General features: G+C 43.2%; 1 pseudogene; it reads left to right on the forward strand.

Moving 5' to 3' along the window:
• Positions 1–14,987, forward strand: part of LOC143683040 (solute carrier family 5 member 4-like) — a 204,392-nt pseudogene that overhangs the window by 153,963 nt on the left and 35,442 nt on the right.

Here is a 14,987-nt window from a genome sequence, read left to right on the forward strand (position 1 = left end):
CCAGGACCAAGGTCAAAGGTCAGAACACCTGGTTTCTGGTCTCGGTTGTACCATCCATGAAGTCCTGGGGGGGCCCCGTCCTCACCTGTAAGACAGCAGGAGAAACAGCTACTCCACCTCCCATGCTGAATTGTTCCAAGAAGGAAATCGAAGGAAGTTGGTGCTTTTCATCTAAAAGGCCTGCAGACAGGAGGGAAAAGAGCTTGATTTGAAAGAGGCGGGCACTGGAAGGACAGGGAACTGCAGGCTTTTCAAAACCAAGTGGGTTGGCCTGCCACCCTCCACGCTTGCCCGGGTCCCTGCTTAACCCACCTCCATGCACATACCCTCCACCCCCACCCTGGAGAGCCTCTGAGGAGCTCCCAAGACCCCTGGGCCCTGGAGAGCCAGTCAGGAAGCAGACAGCCAGCTGGGGAGGAGAAAAGGGCAACTAGCATGCAGGGGTTCCCAGGCCCCTGGAGGCAGAGCTGGGTGCTGTGAGGAGCGTGGGCTCGGGAGCCCAAGAGGACAGGGGGCTGGGCACTGCCAGGCCAGGGACTGCAGCACGTCACCCACCTCCCCAAACCTGCAACTTTATCTTCAGAACAGGGACAGATAATACAGGTTGGGCACTACTCTCGTCGAACACAGGTGGGACAGGAGTGTGCACAAGTCGGCCACAGAATGTAGCTGTGGCCGGTGGCTGAGGGCACGTGGCCTGGTGACGTGGCTCCTGCTCCCCCTTGTTCATGCATGGCCCCTGAAAGGTATTGGTGCACCCTTTGCTTGGGCTTTGGGCATACGAATTGGTGACTTTGAAGCAGAGTGATGATCATCCGTTATCGTCCCAGTGTGGACAGCAAGGTGTTGACACAGGCACTGTGGGTGGGAAGGGAGGATCTTGCAGACCACCAGTCACCTGGACAGGGCTCACCCCAGGACCCAGGCAACGCAGGCTCAGGGGCACTCTGCTGGGTATCCGCGCCCATTTCCAGTCGCCAAGAAGCACAGTGAAATTGTGCCAAGTGAGTGCACCCAGGACCAGGAAACAGGATTGCATGCTCTGCCCAAAGCCCCCGTGGCCCCTCCTGGTCACCAAAGCCCCAGGAGCAGCCTTCTCGCTTCCACCACTGCCAGCTGGTTTGCAGCATCTTCTAACCTTAAATAAATGGAATTGCGCAGCATGTGCCCTTTGGCCTCTGGTTTCCTTGGCTTGAGCTGTGAATATGAGAATCACCCTCCTCCCTGCCTGATTCTCCTGGGCAAATACACCACACATGATTGGCCCTCCTGATTACAGATGGACTCCGGAGCTGTTTCCAGTTTGGGCTCTTATAAACCATACTGCCAAGCACTTTTGTACAGTTTATTTTTTTGGTGAACAAATAAATGCATTTCTGTTGGTTTATATGAGTCCATTTTGAATAGAAAAATGACATATTGTTGCCATTTGATAGGAGGTTAAAAATATTGTAAATTCCCCTAAGACACAACGCCATTAAATTGGGGACCTTAAAGCCTTAATCTATAGAAGGCTGGGCCAGGCAGGGAGAGTTTTTAGTTTTCTGTTCTTACAATAGATGCTTGGAAAAATTCTAGGCCACAGAATTTTTTTTTTCAAACTAAATTTATTTTAACATTCGTTCCCTCTATTATTTATTTTTATTTCCTATGTTCTACTCACCTGTTGACAAGGTAGATAAAAGGAGCATCAGACACAAGGTTTTCACAATCATACAGTCACATTGTGAAAGCTATATCATTATACAATCATCATCAAGAAACATGGCTACTGGAACACAGCTCTACATTTTCAGGCAGTTCCCTCCAGCCTCTCCATTACATCTTAGATAACAAGGTGATATCTACTTAATGCATAAGAATAACTCCAGGATAACCTCTCGACTCCGTTTGGAATCTCTCAGCCATTGACACTTTGTCTCCTTTCACTCTTCCCCCTTTTGGTCGAGAAGGTTTTCTCAATCCCCTGATGCTGGGTCTCAGCTCATTCTAGGATTTCTGTCCCATTTTGCCAGGAAGGTCCACACCCCTGGGAATCATGTCCCATGTAGACAGGGGGAGGGTGGTGAGTTTGCTCGTTGTGTTGGCTGGAGAGAGAGGCCACATCTGAGCAACAAAAGAGGTTCTCCTGGGGGTGACTCTTAGGCCTAATTTTAAGTGGGGTTAAGTTTCATATGAACTAGGCCACAGGATTTTGCTGTCTAATTGGGTTTGAAATCCTTCAGACCAACAGCCAGCTTTTCAAAACAGCTAATATGAATCACATGCTTGCTAGAGAGCAGGCACTGCACTCAGTGCTTTACACACAGCCCCTTCTCTAATCCTACCAGTGTCCTTCTCATTTGGAAACAGATGAAGAGACAGGAGGTCAGAGAGGCTAAGTGGCTTGCACAAGATCACAGGGTAAGTCATCAGCAGGGCAAAGCAAAGTCCTAAACTTGGGCTTACCTAAGTCTAAAGGCTGAGCTCCTAACCAGTAGGCTGTGATGTCCTTGCTTCCTCTCATCATAGCTAGGAAATGGACAGCAAGCAAAAGAATACCCAGTTCTGAAAGGCCAGATACATATCATTTCATGTTATAGGAGGTCAGGTGGTAAGAAGATTCAAGGTTGTAACCTTAGTGGATCAATGATGACCTCAAGGAGCCGTGATTTTCCATCATGGTTCTGCTCTGACATCCTTGTCAGGTTGGCCTCTGTCTTCAGATTTATTCCCTCAGGTTACAAAGTTGCTACAGCAGCTCCAAGTACCATAGCCTCCAACAAAATCCTTCAAGAGCAAGGAAAATATTCCCCAAGAATGTGCCCTGCCCCTGCTCAGCAGACTACTCCTCATTGGTCAGAATTATGTCACAGGCTCTTTCCTAAACCAATCCTGTCAAAGGAAATTGAATTTCTATGATTGGCTCAACTAATCTCTCCCTTCGCCTACTCCCCTGAAACACAGGCTCACCCTGCTCAGAAGGGGATTTGGTTTCCGTGAGTACTGAGTAGCCAGCCAACAGCATCTGTCCTCTCACAGGTTCACTAATATGAGCTCATCTCACTCGGACTCCAACTTCCTATTTCCCTTATGCTCATGGCTGTCATGCATTTGATGGCATCTGATGGCAAGAACAAAACAATATAACTCATAATCCAAGATTCCCTCCCTCATTCCAACAGAGGCCAACAGCTTCCCCAGGCCTTCATGCTCTCTCCCCAGGGACAGCAGAGTATTCCCAAACTCGGCTGTCGGTGACTGCATCTGTCTCTTTGAATGCCACCAGTCACGTGGCTACCTAATCCATCTGCAAACTGGTACAATTCAAACTGCAACTTGTGCCCTCGGAGAATATATCCCAAAGCCAAAACCCTGCTTCACTAATATACTTCACATCAGTGTGCTATGCCACCTGCATTGCTGCTCTCTTGGGCTGAAGGAATGAAGACGCCTGCCAGTACATAGGATCTAATACGTGAGGAGCTGGGAAAAGTCAATACAACTAAAAAAAAAAATCAGATATCCCCTGACCCTCACTGCCTGGTGAGTTTTGCTTTCACCTTAGGAACATCCATCACATAACAAGCACAGATCAGCCGAGGGTAAAAAAAATGAGGTGTTTTGGGGTGCATCTGTTTCAGAGGCCATGGAGGAACCATCCAAGGGGAGCAGTTACCTTTTCCTTCTACACTTTTCCTCTTCAGTTCTTGAGAATTATGTTTTCACTCAAGCCTTAAAGGCATTTGGTCCAGATCACAGGTGATAGACTCCTATAGGCTTGGAACCCCAATTTCTTCTCTTATTTGTTGAATGCCTTGTGCAGGAAGTAGAAAAAAGAAAAATAGAAAGAGAGATGGTTTTATTTGCTGTTTCAGTTGAGCACTACATTGTCTGTGTTCTGTTAGCTGATGGACCACAAATACGGGAAATGAACAACTGAGTTTCCCCATCACAAAAATAAGGTTTGGTGCCCACTAGCTTATAATCATGGAGAATGAATAAGCACAAAAAGCATGGGGGAAAAGGCTTGTAGAAAGGTTATTCATATTCATCAGTCAAGACTTTAAAAGATTCAACAGAAGTAATTGGTGTCTGAGAGAGAAAAGGACTGGAGTTATTTATTTTTACTTTAATGCCTTTTTTTTCACATGGGCAGGCTCTGGAAATTGAATCAGGGTCTCCAGCATGGCAGGCGAGAACTCGGCCACTGAGCCACTGTTGCCCACCCTTTTTTTCCCCCAATACCTTTTTATTAGTTAGCCAAATAAAATGTCAAAATCAAGACTGTCATTTAAAAATAGATTATGTGGGGTGGTGTGATGGTGGCTCAATGGCAGAATTTCCACCTGCCATGCTGGAGTCCCAGGTTCAATTCCTGGTGCCTGCCCATGTTAAAAAAAAAAAAAAAAGATTATGTGTTCCGCAGTGCAAAAAATAGATAAAAATTCTGGATAATTTGTTCTCACAATCAGAGTTGGTCATTTCTTAGAACATTTGCATCTATTCAGAAAAAGAAATAAACCAAAAACAGAAAAAAAATTATGCATACCATACCCCTTCCTCTCCCTTTCATTGATCACTAGCAGTTCAAACTAAATTTATTTTAACATTTTTGTTCCCCCTATTATTTATTTTTATTCCATATGTTTTTTATCATCTGTTGACAAGGTAAATAAAAGGAGCATCAGACACAAGGTTTCACAATCACACAGTCACATTGTGAAAGCTATATCATTATAGAGTCATCATCAAGAAACATGGCTACTGGAACACAGCTCTACATTTTCAGGCAGCCTCCAGCCTCTCCATGACATCTTGACTAACAAGATGATAAGAGATGCCTTTTTTGACTGAATGCTACCATTTTTCCTTCCCCTGAGTTAGAGAAAAGAGCGTCCTTTTTTTTTAATTAAAAAAAAATTTTTTTTTAAACAGAACAACATACAAACATGAACATTCTTACCATATGATCATTCCATTCTTGGCATATAATAATTCACACTATCATCACACAGCTGTATATTCATCGCCACCCTTACCTCTCAGGACACTTGCATCAATCCAGAAAAAGAAATAAAAGAAATAAAGAAAAAAATATGTACATACCATACTCCCTACCCTTTCCCCTCACTGATCAACAACATTTCAATCTACTGAATTTATTTCAACATTTGTTCTCCCTATTATTTATTTATTTTTAATCCATTTTTCACTCATCTGTCAATAAGGTAGATAAAAGGAGCAATAGATACAAGGTTTTCACAATCACACAGTCACATTGTGAAAGCTATATCATTATACAATCATCTTTAAGAAACAAGGCTACTGGAACAAAGCTCTATGGTTTCAGGCAGTTCCCTCCAGCCTCTCAAAATACCTTAAATAAAAAGGTGGTATCTAAATAATGCATAAGAATAACCTCCAGGATAGCATCTCTACTTTGTTTGGAATCTTTCAGGGGCTGACACTTTATTTTGTCTCATTTCACTCTTCTCCCTATTGGTCAAGAATGTTTTCTCAATCCCTTGATGCTGAGTCTCAGCTCATTCTAGGATTTCTGTCCCACATTGTCAGGAAGGTCCACACCCCTGGGAGTCATGTCCCACGGAGACAGGGGAAGGGTGGTGAGTTTGCTTGTTGTGTTGGCTGAAAGAGAGAGGCCACATCTGAGCAACAAAAGAGGTTCTCTGGGGGTGACTCTTAGGCCTAATTTTAGCTTAGCTTATCCTTTGCGGGGATAAGTTTCATATGAACAAACCCCAAGATTGAGGGCTCAGCCTATTACTTTGGTTGTCCCCATTGCTTGTGAGAATATCAAGAATTCTCCACTTGGGGAAGTTGAATTTCTTTCTGGCCATTCCCCCAACGGGACTTGGCAAATATTTTTTTATTCACTGTTCAAATCACTCTGGGATTTACCGGGGCATTACTCTGGACAAACCTACAAAATCTCATGCCCTACTCAAGTTTCCATGTATTTATGGTGTTCAATTAAGCTGCCCACATAAATTATATTAGGAAATGCATTGGTCAAAATACAAATTTTGTACCAAACACTTTTTGCTTTAGAGAGGGTCTTTTTTTTACTTAACCATGTTCTCTCTGCATTCTATATTTCCAGTGTGAGCCTAAGAGTGTTTCTACTAGAGACCACAGGGAAACCCCAAGCTTAACATTGAGGCAGTCCAGTTACTTTGGTAAGAAGTATTGAAACCTTTCTTGGACACAGAACTTTTAGCTTTGTCCACAAGACTCTACATTAAATCATCAGTCAGCTCTTACATCTGCGGCTGATTTCATTTGAAATCAACTAAGGCATTTGAAATCAACTTATCTTATGAATAAGATAAACAACTCAGTTGGAGACTTTTAAGGAAGAAGGGAGACTGTTTCACTGCTTCCTCACTCAGCGAGCCTTTTCTGCGGACTTCATCCCGACCCTTATCAGAGCTGCCAGATGCACAGCCTACCCTGGGCATTTTGGACTCTTCCATTTCCATTGTTTTCTGAGACAATGTCATGAATCTCATAAGTACACATATCCCTGTAGGTAATGTTTCTCTAGGGAACCCTGACCAGTAACAGTAGGAACAACGCCTAAATCAGAAACTATGACAGAAAAATCTTTATCAGGAATAGTAAACCCTAGGAGATAATTTTTGATGGAGTAGTAAAAATGTGAGAACTTCTTCGCTAGTGGAGCAATAGGTATAATACATGTGAAGTGTCAGATTTTATAAAACATTCTTCTTACATAGGATGAATAAAAGTCTTTGGTAGTTTTGAACTTATTCATCATTGTCAAATTTCTCAAACTGAAAAAACGTCAATGCTAAAATCAAAGTGAAAAAGTGTTCCTCTGGAGTTCACATCATGAAAATCAGACTGGGAGAAAAAAATTAACAAGAATACTTTACCACACAATTCAACCATGGATTCAGAATTTTGTCTAATAGCCTATTAATAAGAAATTAAAAGTGCAGGATTGTGAACTCATCTGGGACTTCTGAATACAGAATTTTGTAATGAGTTGTTGGCAAGGAGTTATAAAGCCTTTTCAACGAATTAGCATTTGCGAATACTTATGAAGTAAAATCTGTGGCTGAAAAATAAAAGACCCAGTAAGTTGAAAGCCCCTTTTCCTCGGTGTTGGTGTTTGTGCACCGTGACCTCGGGCTACAGTGCGGTGCCCCTCCTGGGCCCCTGTCCCCCTTCTGTCAAATGAGGGATATTGGAGTTTAGGGGTGCTGTGAAGGCAGAGAAAACCATGGGGTCCCCTCAGGTCAGCACAGGGCTCCTGCTGAGTAAGCGTAGCTGCCGTGCGGAGCATTTGTAGTCAAGGTTCCTGTATCCATGGATAGATTTCATGAGCTGACTGGGTAAACAGCTCGAAATGAAGTTGCCATGCAATACCTGGCTCTCTGGCTATCTTGCTGTGTGGGGAAGGTGGGAGGCCAGAACGGAGACGGGGCACAGGTGAAAATTCACCAAAGACCTTCTTATTCCTGGAGGGATGAGAGATGCATCCTGAGAAGAAGACAAAGTGGTATAGATCTGGGGGAAAACTGGTGGTCTGTCGCTTTTTAGTGGAGGTGAGGTGTGTCACTGAGAGTCTCCCCAGGCTTGGCCAGTAAGGAAGGGGCGCTCCCATCAGAAGAGAAAGAGGAGAGACACACTGAAAGGGCAGTCCCAGGTCTCCAGTTTGCGACCTCCAGAACCCTGTTGGAAGGTCTTTGAATGTGAGATTGTGGTAGTTACACTGAGGTGTGAACTTGGCCAGGTGAACGACCCTAGGTGTGTTGCTGTGGACATGAGCCAGTGGTGCGTGAAACTCATCTGTTGCTCGTCACATATGTAGTTGGCTCAGAGGCGTCCCTGTCCTAATGAACTATGTTTGATTTAATGATCTGCTGCTTAAATGAAAGAGCTCAACGCAGCACAGCCCAATCAGCTCCTACCCCTCAGGCTCCACCCCAGGTGACTTGGGTTCCTTCTCCCAGGCCCCTGGCGGCCGAGGAGGCACAGGCCTATCGCGGTTGGAGGCTCTTGGGCCCGGGTGGGAGGCTGTGCATGACCAGAGTTGATGATGAGGAGAAAAGACATCAGGGGAGATCTGGGGTCATCACTGGGGTGGTGGAGGGCTGAGGAGAGGGAGGTCAAGGAGGCTTTGGTTTCTGTGGAAGCCTCAGAAGAAGAATTCAGGGTCAGGAGGCTGACAGAGAAAAGACTCTCTGGGAGGGAGGCGAACCTAAGGGTCGCGCCACTGCGGGGGGTAGGTAGGGGGCCGGCTTCCACTTCGGGGGCGACAGAAATGGGGCCGAGAGCGGCAAGTGGCTGGGCGTCCCTGCAGGCCGAGGGTGGGCATCTTTTCCCAAGGAAGGCAGGGAGTGGGGCTCCGGGGGCCACTGTCTCCCGTGCCTGGCGAGCTCAGCACCCCTGTCTTCATCATGCCCCATGCCCCGAATCTGCAGGAGGAAGGTGGCCATTGGGAGAATGGGCCACAGGGATGGGTTCCCTTCTGGCACTCTCCCTCCCCACCCCAACACTCAACACGGTCTCCACCCCCACCCCCATCCCATTGGTGGCTCTAAGAGTTGGTGGGGTTGGTCATGGGTGGGAGCGGCCAGCCTGGACCCAATGTAGACTTTCAAGAAGTTGAGAGTCATCATCAGACACATGCTTTAGGAAGCTCCACCCAGGCAGCTGAGTGAAGAATGGATTTGAGCAGGAATCTACTGAAGGTAAGATAATGAGGAATCTCATGAGGCTCTTGGAAAGGAAACAGAGGGGAAAGAGAGATGTGCCTGGAGTAAGGGTGAACGGGTTCATGGCAGATTAAAGGTGAAGGCAGTGGAGAGGGAGGTGATGAGACCAACCTTAAGATGTCAGGCTTGGGGCCTGGATGCATGAGGTCACCAGTAAGAGTGGGGAATTCTAAGCAGGGCCAGGTGATGGGTGACAGGGAGAACAGTAAGTGCAGTTTGGAGCTGAGTGAGTATGTGGCGTTTAGGACATGGAGGTGCCCAGCAGGAAGGGGAGACTGAGATTTGCAAGGTTGCTGAGGAAGGAGGGCTGGACTGGAATTATTGACATGGGATGACTTCTCTTCTGAACACTGGTTGAGCATCCATTCTGTCCAGCACTGTGCATGGAGCTGGAGATGAGTCTGTGAATGAAAAGCCATCCCTTCCCCACTGGAAAGGGAAGAATGATATACTGACATCTCATGTGAGAAGACTTTCTGGTCTGAATAGAAGAGCCCCTAATCTAGTCTGGGCATTCAAGTCACCCCCACTGAGGAAGGGCCATCTGGGTGGAGAACTGAAAAACGGGCAGATGTCAGCCACGTAAGATGAGTGAGGAAGGGTACCTCAGGCAGTGGGAATAGTGAGTGCAAACCCCCAAATGAGGGAGCACAAGGCACTGTGGGAACCTGGTGGAGGTTCAGGGTGGATGAAGCACAGAGGCTGGGGCTGGAGGTGGGAAGATGGATTGCAGCCTGATGCATCAGGCCATTGGGCTGGGGCAGCACTCAGCAGGATCCTCAATCTGAGGTCTTCTATTTTTCTCAATTCTGCAAAATTATCAGTTGCTCCCTTTTCTTCTTTATTGGACATCAGTTCCATAGAACAAGAGTGTTCATTACTATGCATATATTTTTATATATGTTTCACAATATGTATTGAAAAACAAGAGTATTTATCACACACCTCAGTTCATGGCATATTGTCATTTGAAATCTGCCTAAAGCCCCTCTCATATTATTTATTGCTTCCCTCTATCCCTTCTTTCATTTATCTTCTTCCTGCAAGTGTCCATGTGCATGTGTTGACTGTCTTATTAAACGCTTCTGTCTCCTTGGAATTCTATGGGGTTTTTTTCCTATATATGTGTATGTGTGTCTGTACATACATATTTAATGTTTACATAACTGCTATCCTGCTGTAAGTTTTATTATTTTTCCTCATATTTGGCTTTGTCTTTTAGAACGGCACACTTCTATACCCAGGCTCAATTATTGCTTCTGGCTGCTGTTCATGCACTACCTTACTGATGGTACCTAAGTTGCCTCCAACTCCCTAGCTGGGGGATGGCCTGTAGGAATTTTGGGGGGTGAAGGAACTCTTTTTGATCATGACTGTGGTGGTAGGTACCTGTCTGTGTACATTTACCAATCTCATAAATCAAAAGGAATTTTATTGTATGTACATTTTTCAATGTTTCTTCTTAAGTGTGGTAAAATATATACAACAATATGGGAGCCCTATATTTTATGCATGATTTTTCTGTAAACCCACAACAGCTATTATGTATGGATATACAAATATAAAAATCCATTTAGCTTTTTAAAATGGACAATTCTTTGATATTAAGAACATTGACAATACTGTGTAACATTCACCACTGTCTCTTTCCAAACTATTTTCATTATCTTAAACCAAAACTCATACTCATTTAGCAGTAAGTCCCCTTTTCCCAATCCTGCTATCCCTGGTAACCTCTGTTCTGCCTTCTATATTTATGAATTTGCTCATTCTAAGTTTTTCATTTAAGAGAAATCATATAGTATTTGTCCCTTTGTGTCTGGCTTACTTCACTCAAAGGTCTTCAAGGGTCACTCATGTTGCAGCAGGTACCAGCACTTCACTTCTTTTTATCCCTGAATAATATTCTGTTGTGTGAACAGACCACACTTTGTCTATCCATTCATCTGTTAAGGGACACTTGGGTGCTTTCTCCTATTGACTATTATGAATAATGCTTCAATGAACTCTGAGTTCACGCTTGTATGTAAATTTTTAAAGGGAATAATTTGAAAATACTGTGCTAATGAACATCCTTGTACCTTTCTTCTTCTAGATCTCTAAGAAAGGATTTCTCAACCTTAACACTTTGCGGTAGGGACCTGTCCTCTGCATTGTAGGATGTTTAGCAGGATTCCTGGGCTCTAATCACTAGGTACCAGGAGCACCAGACATTTTCACATGTTACCTGGAGCAGGGGGCAAATTCACCCCCAGTTTGGAACTACTGCTCTGATCTCATCTGTCCCAGGATATCTTGGTGTTTATTTGCATAAATCCACTAAATGCTGCAATGTGTTCTTGAGACTGGCTACAGCTAACTGCCCTCCTGCTGAGCTGTCACTATTATCATGGCAATTCCCATTTTCTCTCATCTTCACCAACACATGGTATTTTCTATAATTCAAATTTTTTCCATTCTGCCACCAAAAGAGATCTCTAATTTTTTATTTTATTTTTTATTTTCTATTAGAGTACTTGTAGATTTACCAAAAAATCATGCATGAAATACAGAGGTTCCTTATACACTCCCTATTAATAACCCCCTCGCCTTACTGTGGTCGTTCGTTATAATTCAGGAGAAAATATTTTTATAACTGTACTATTAACTATAATCCATAGATTGTATAGTCCTATGGTTTTAATTTTGCTTGTGCTTTTTAACATTTTTATTCTGGTGATATATAGACAACCTAAAATTTCCCCCTTTTAACTGCATTCAAATATATCATTCAGTGCTGTTATTCTTTTTAAAATTAAGGGCAGAATATACAACAGCTGTGGCAGCTCCCCTTCAGCCTTGGTGTTGCCAACAAACTGGGCACATGCTTACATTTATTCCTTCTATCGCTGGTGCTTGGACCGTAGAATGTTGTATTCCAGGACAAGGGTGCTCAGAGGGCAAATCCCCTGGCAGTCCCTCTGCAGGTCTCATCTGCCAACCCTTTGCTCATCCTTGGGACCCTTCCAGTTCCAGCTTCAATGAGGTCTGTTAAAGGATGCCATAGCCTCCTGGGTGTGAGGGCCAGCTTTCTGTCACAGAACGCAGTCATGTGTTTTTGGCAGTGGCTTTCCATATTGAAGGATGTCTTCACAGTTTCTCATCTACCAGGAGGTCCCCTTCTTGTTTAAAAATGTTTTATAAATATTATTTAACATCCTTTTGTGCTAGGAGAGACTAAATCATGTGCTCAATCTGCTATGAATAAATCATAAAGCTGTACTTTTACTCTGCTTATCCCATAGCCAACCTCATATTTCAGTTTTGATAAACATACAACCCAGTTTTATCTCAAGGTAGAGTTTTAGTAAAGTTCAGTTCTTTTCAATAAAGATGATTATATAACTGCATATCCAGATGTATATTTGCTGTTTCCTTAATTGCTTCTTTATTGTGTCATCATATGTGATTCATTCAAAACTGACTCACTGTGTTTTCCAGTGAATACTTGTTGCCATTTTTGGGGGATGCCCTGTTCTCAGGTCCTTCAGATGAGCTGTTGCTTCCTTCTAATTCCTTCCAGATGCTGATACACAAGCAGGGCTCCTCTGTGGTTGATTTGTTTCCATGTCTTGCATTTTAGCTTCATGGAAACACCTTGTTACTTAATTCTGTTGTAAATATTCATGTGTGCTTGCTTTTTCTTATTATCTGTTTGTCTTTGTTATGAGGAGATCAATGAAGGTTCACAAACTATGCTTTCATGACCATCTCTTTCCTCCAATGATTTCTCTGTCCTTCTGAATGTGCTTGACATATTTAATTAAATAAAATCCCCTGGTGGTAGTACAATGAAGTGTTGAACAGGGAAAGCTCTGGAGTCACTTACTTCACAATTTCAAATGCTGAAGTTACCACTTGGTATCTGGGTGAACTTTAGTAAATTAATTAACCTCCCTGAGCCTCAATTTCCTCAGATGCAAAATTACTATAAATAAGAAAACTACCTTACAGGATGTGTTGAGGAATGGAGTGAAGAGAAGTGAATACTCTCAAGGTTTCAAGGCAGGGGTTATTCCTTACAACTTAAGTTTTTCAGAACAGAGAAAAATATTTCCCTATCCTCCCCTAAAACATACCCAATCCTATATATAACTGTGGCAAAAGGAAAAATCACATATACTTGTTAGAATTCTCATTGGTCAATAAGAATGCTGACTTTAATAATATATGAAAAAGATACTCCATCATTGTCAAGAGTGTTTCTATAAGTTCTTTGTGCAAAGAAAGGTCTCAGGACATGTCACCTCATTAATAAGTGCTTCAATTGAGAGATGAACTCAGTGCTCTGAAGCTATATAGGAAAGAGCATGAAGATCACCATGCAAGACTTGATGGAAGGTATTGCTGTGGAGACAGCAAGTGGGGTCTTAAAGGATGCATAGGAGTTTACCAGGAAAAGAAGAAGGCATACATTAAAGCAGGAAAATCAGAGGCCTGAAATGAATGTTAATTTTTCAACCCTACCTGTTCTGTTTTCAGTCCGACATATTTTCTGGAGCCGTTTTTATCAAGGCAGCCTTGGGATTGGACCTTTACCTGGCAGTCTTCATCCTCTTGGCTATCACTGCTATTTACACAATTACTGGTGAGTCCATTGCATGTTTATCTCAGTCATGCTGTCTTCTTCTGGTTCTGCCCCAACCTGCAATTACGAACATCAGTGTTAAGCTTATCACAACCAAGGTAAGGAAACCACTTTATTCCCACTACGAGGTTCAGGCCCAAAAAACAGAATCTACAGTATGGGGCATGAGCACCTTGATTGAGGATAGCGAGGCGGGCACTCAGGGAAGGGAATTGATGATTTGGTTCAGCAGTATTTTTGTCACCCAGATTGGCAAATAGGACTCCAGTGCATCATCCACGTGGCATTCAGGGTGAAATAGAGGTGTCAAAGAAGACTGAGATGTGCAAGATGGAGCCCAAAGGAATACAGGATGCCAGGGCATAGTGGTGGATCATTAGTGGCAGAGGTGGAAGGAGGGACCTGGGGCAGTGAGTTGTGGTTGGCTGAGGAATGACGGTGTGTGGCCGGCTCTCATGAACCAGCCTGGAATAGTATCAATGCATATGAACTTATGAAAAATAAACTATACCAGTTCAGCTGGAAAAATAAAATAGTGCAAACAATCAAGAATAGTACCAGAGTGATTTTCACACATAAATATACATTTCAGAATACGTGAGATGGAAGCACAAATCTACTGACTTCATAATAAGTCTTCTTTCCCTGGGACACTCTCATAAAGGAAATAGCCGGTGACTGAGTCGAAGTGAACCTAGAGATTAAAGAGATGTGTTGTTGTTATTTTTTGTACTACATTGCAGCAAAACACAATCATATAACATGAGCAACTGTGTGCTAATAAACCAGGCAACTTAGATGAAATGGACAAATTTCTAGAAACACATGAAAAACCAACATAGACCCAAGAATATATAGACAACTTCAACAAACCAGTCACAAGTAAAAAGATTGAATAGGTCATCAAAAACCTCCCAAGAAAGAAAAGTTCAGGACCTGGTTGTTTCACATATGAGTCTAAAAAGCATTCCAAGAAGAATCAGTAACAATCCTGCTGAACATCTTCAGAAAAATGCAGAGGAGGAAAAGCTACTTAACTCATTCTATGAAGCCTGCAGCATCACCCTAATACCAAAGATACAACAAGAAAGGAAAATTACAGACCAATCTCTCTAATTAATATAGATGCAAAACTCCTCAACAAAATACTGGCAAATTGAATCCTGCAGTATATTAAGAGAATTATACACCATGAACAAGTGGGTTTTATTCCAGGAACACAAGAATAAGACATTGCATCAAAGGAGAAAAATGCATGGTCATCATGATTGATGCAGAAAAGGCATTTCACAAAATCTAGCATCCTTTCTTGATGAAAACACCTCAAAGGAGAGAAATATATGGAAATATGTCCAACATGTTAAAGGGAATATGTGAAAAACCCACACTTAACATCATCCACCATGGGGAAAGACTGAAAGTTTTCCCTCTAAGATCAAGAACAAGGCAAAGGTGCTCACTGTCACCACTGTTGTTCAACACTGTGCTGGAAGTACTAGGCTAGAACACTTAGGCAGGAATAAGAATTAAAAGGCATCCAAATTGGAAAGAATGAAGTGAAACTTACACTGTTTGCAGATGATATAGTCCTATACGTAGAAAATCCCAAAAAA

Source organism: Tamandua tetradactyla, chromosome 5 (assembly GCF_023851605.1).
Source record: "Tamandua tetradactyla isolate mTamTet1 chromosome 5, mTamTet1.pri, whole genome shotgun sequence".
NCBI classification, from domain to species: Eukaryota; Metazoa; Chordata; class Mammalia; order Pilosa; family Myrmecophagidae; genus Tamandua; species Tamandua tetradactyla.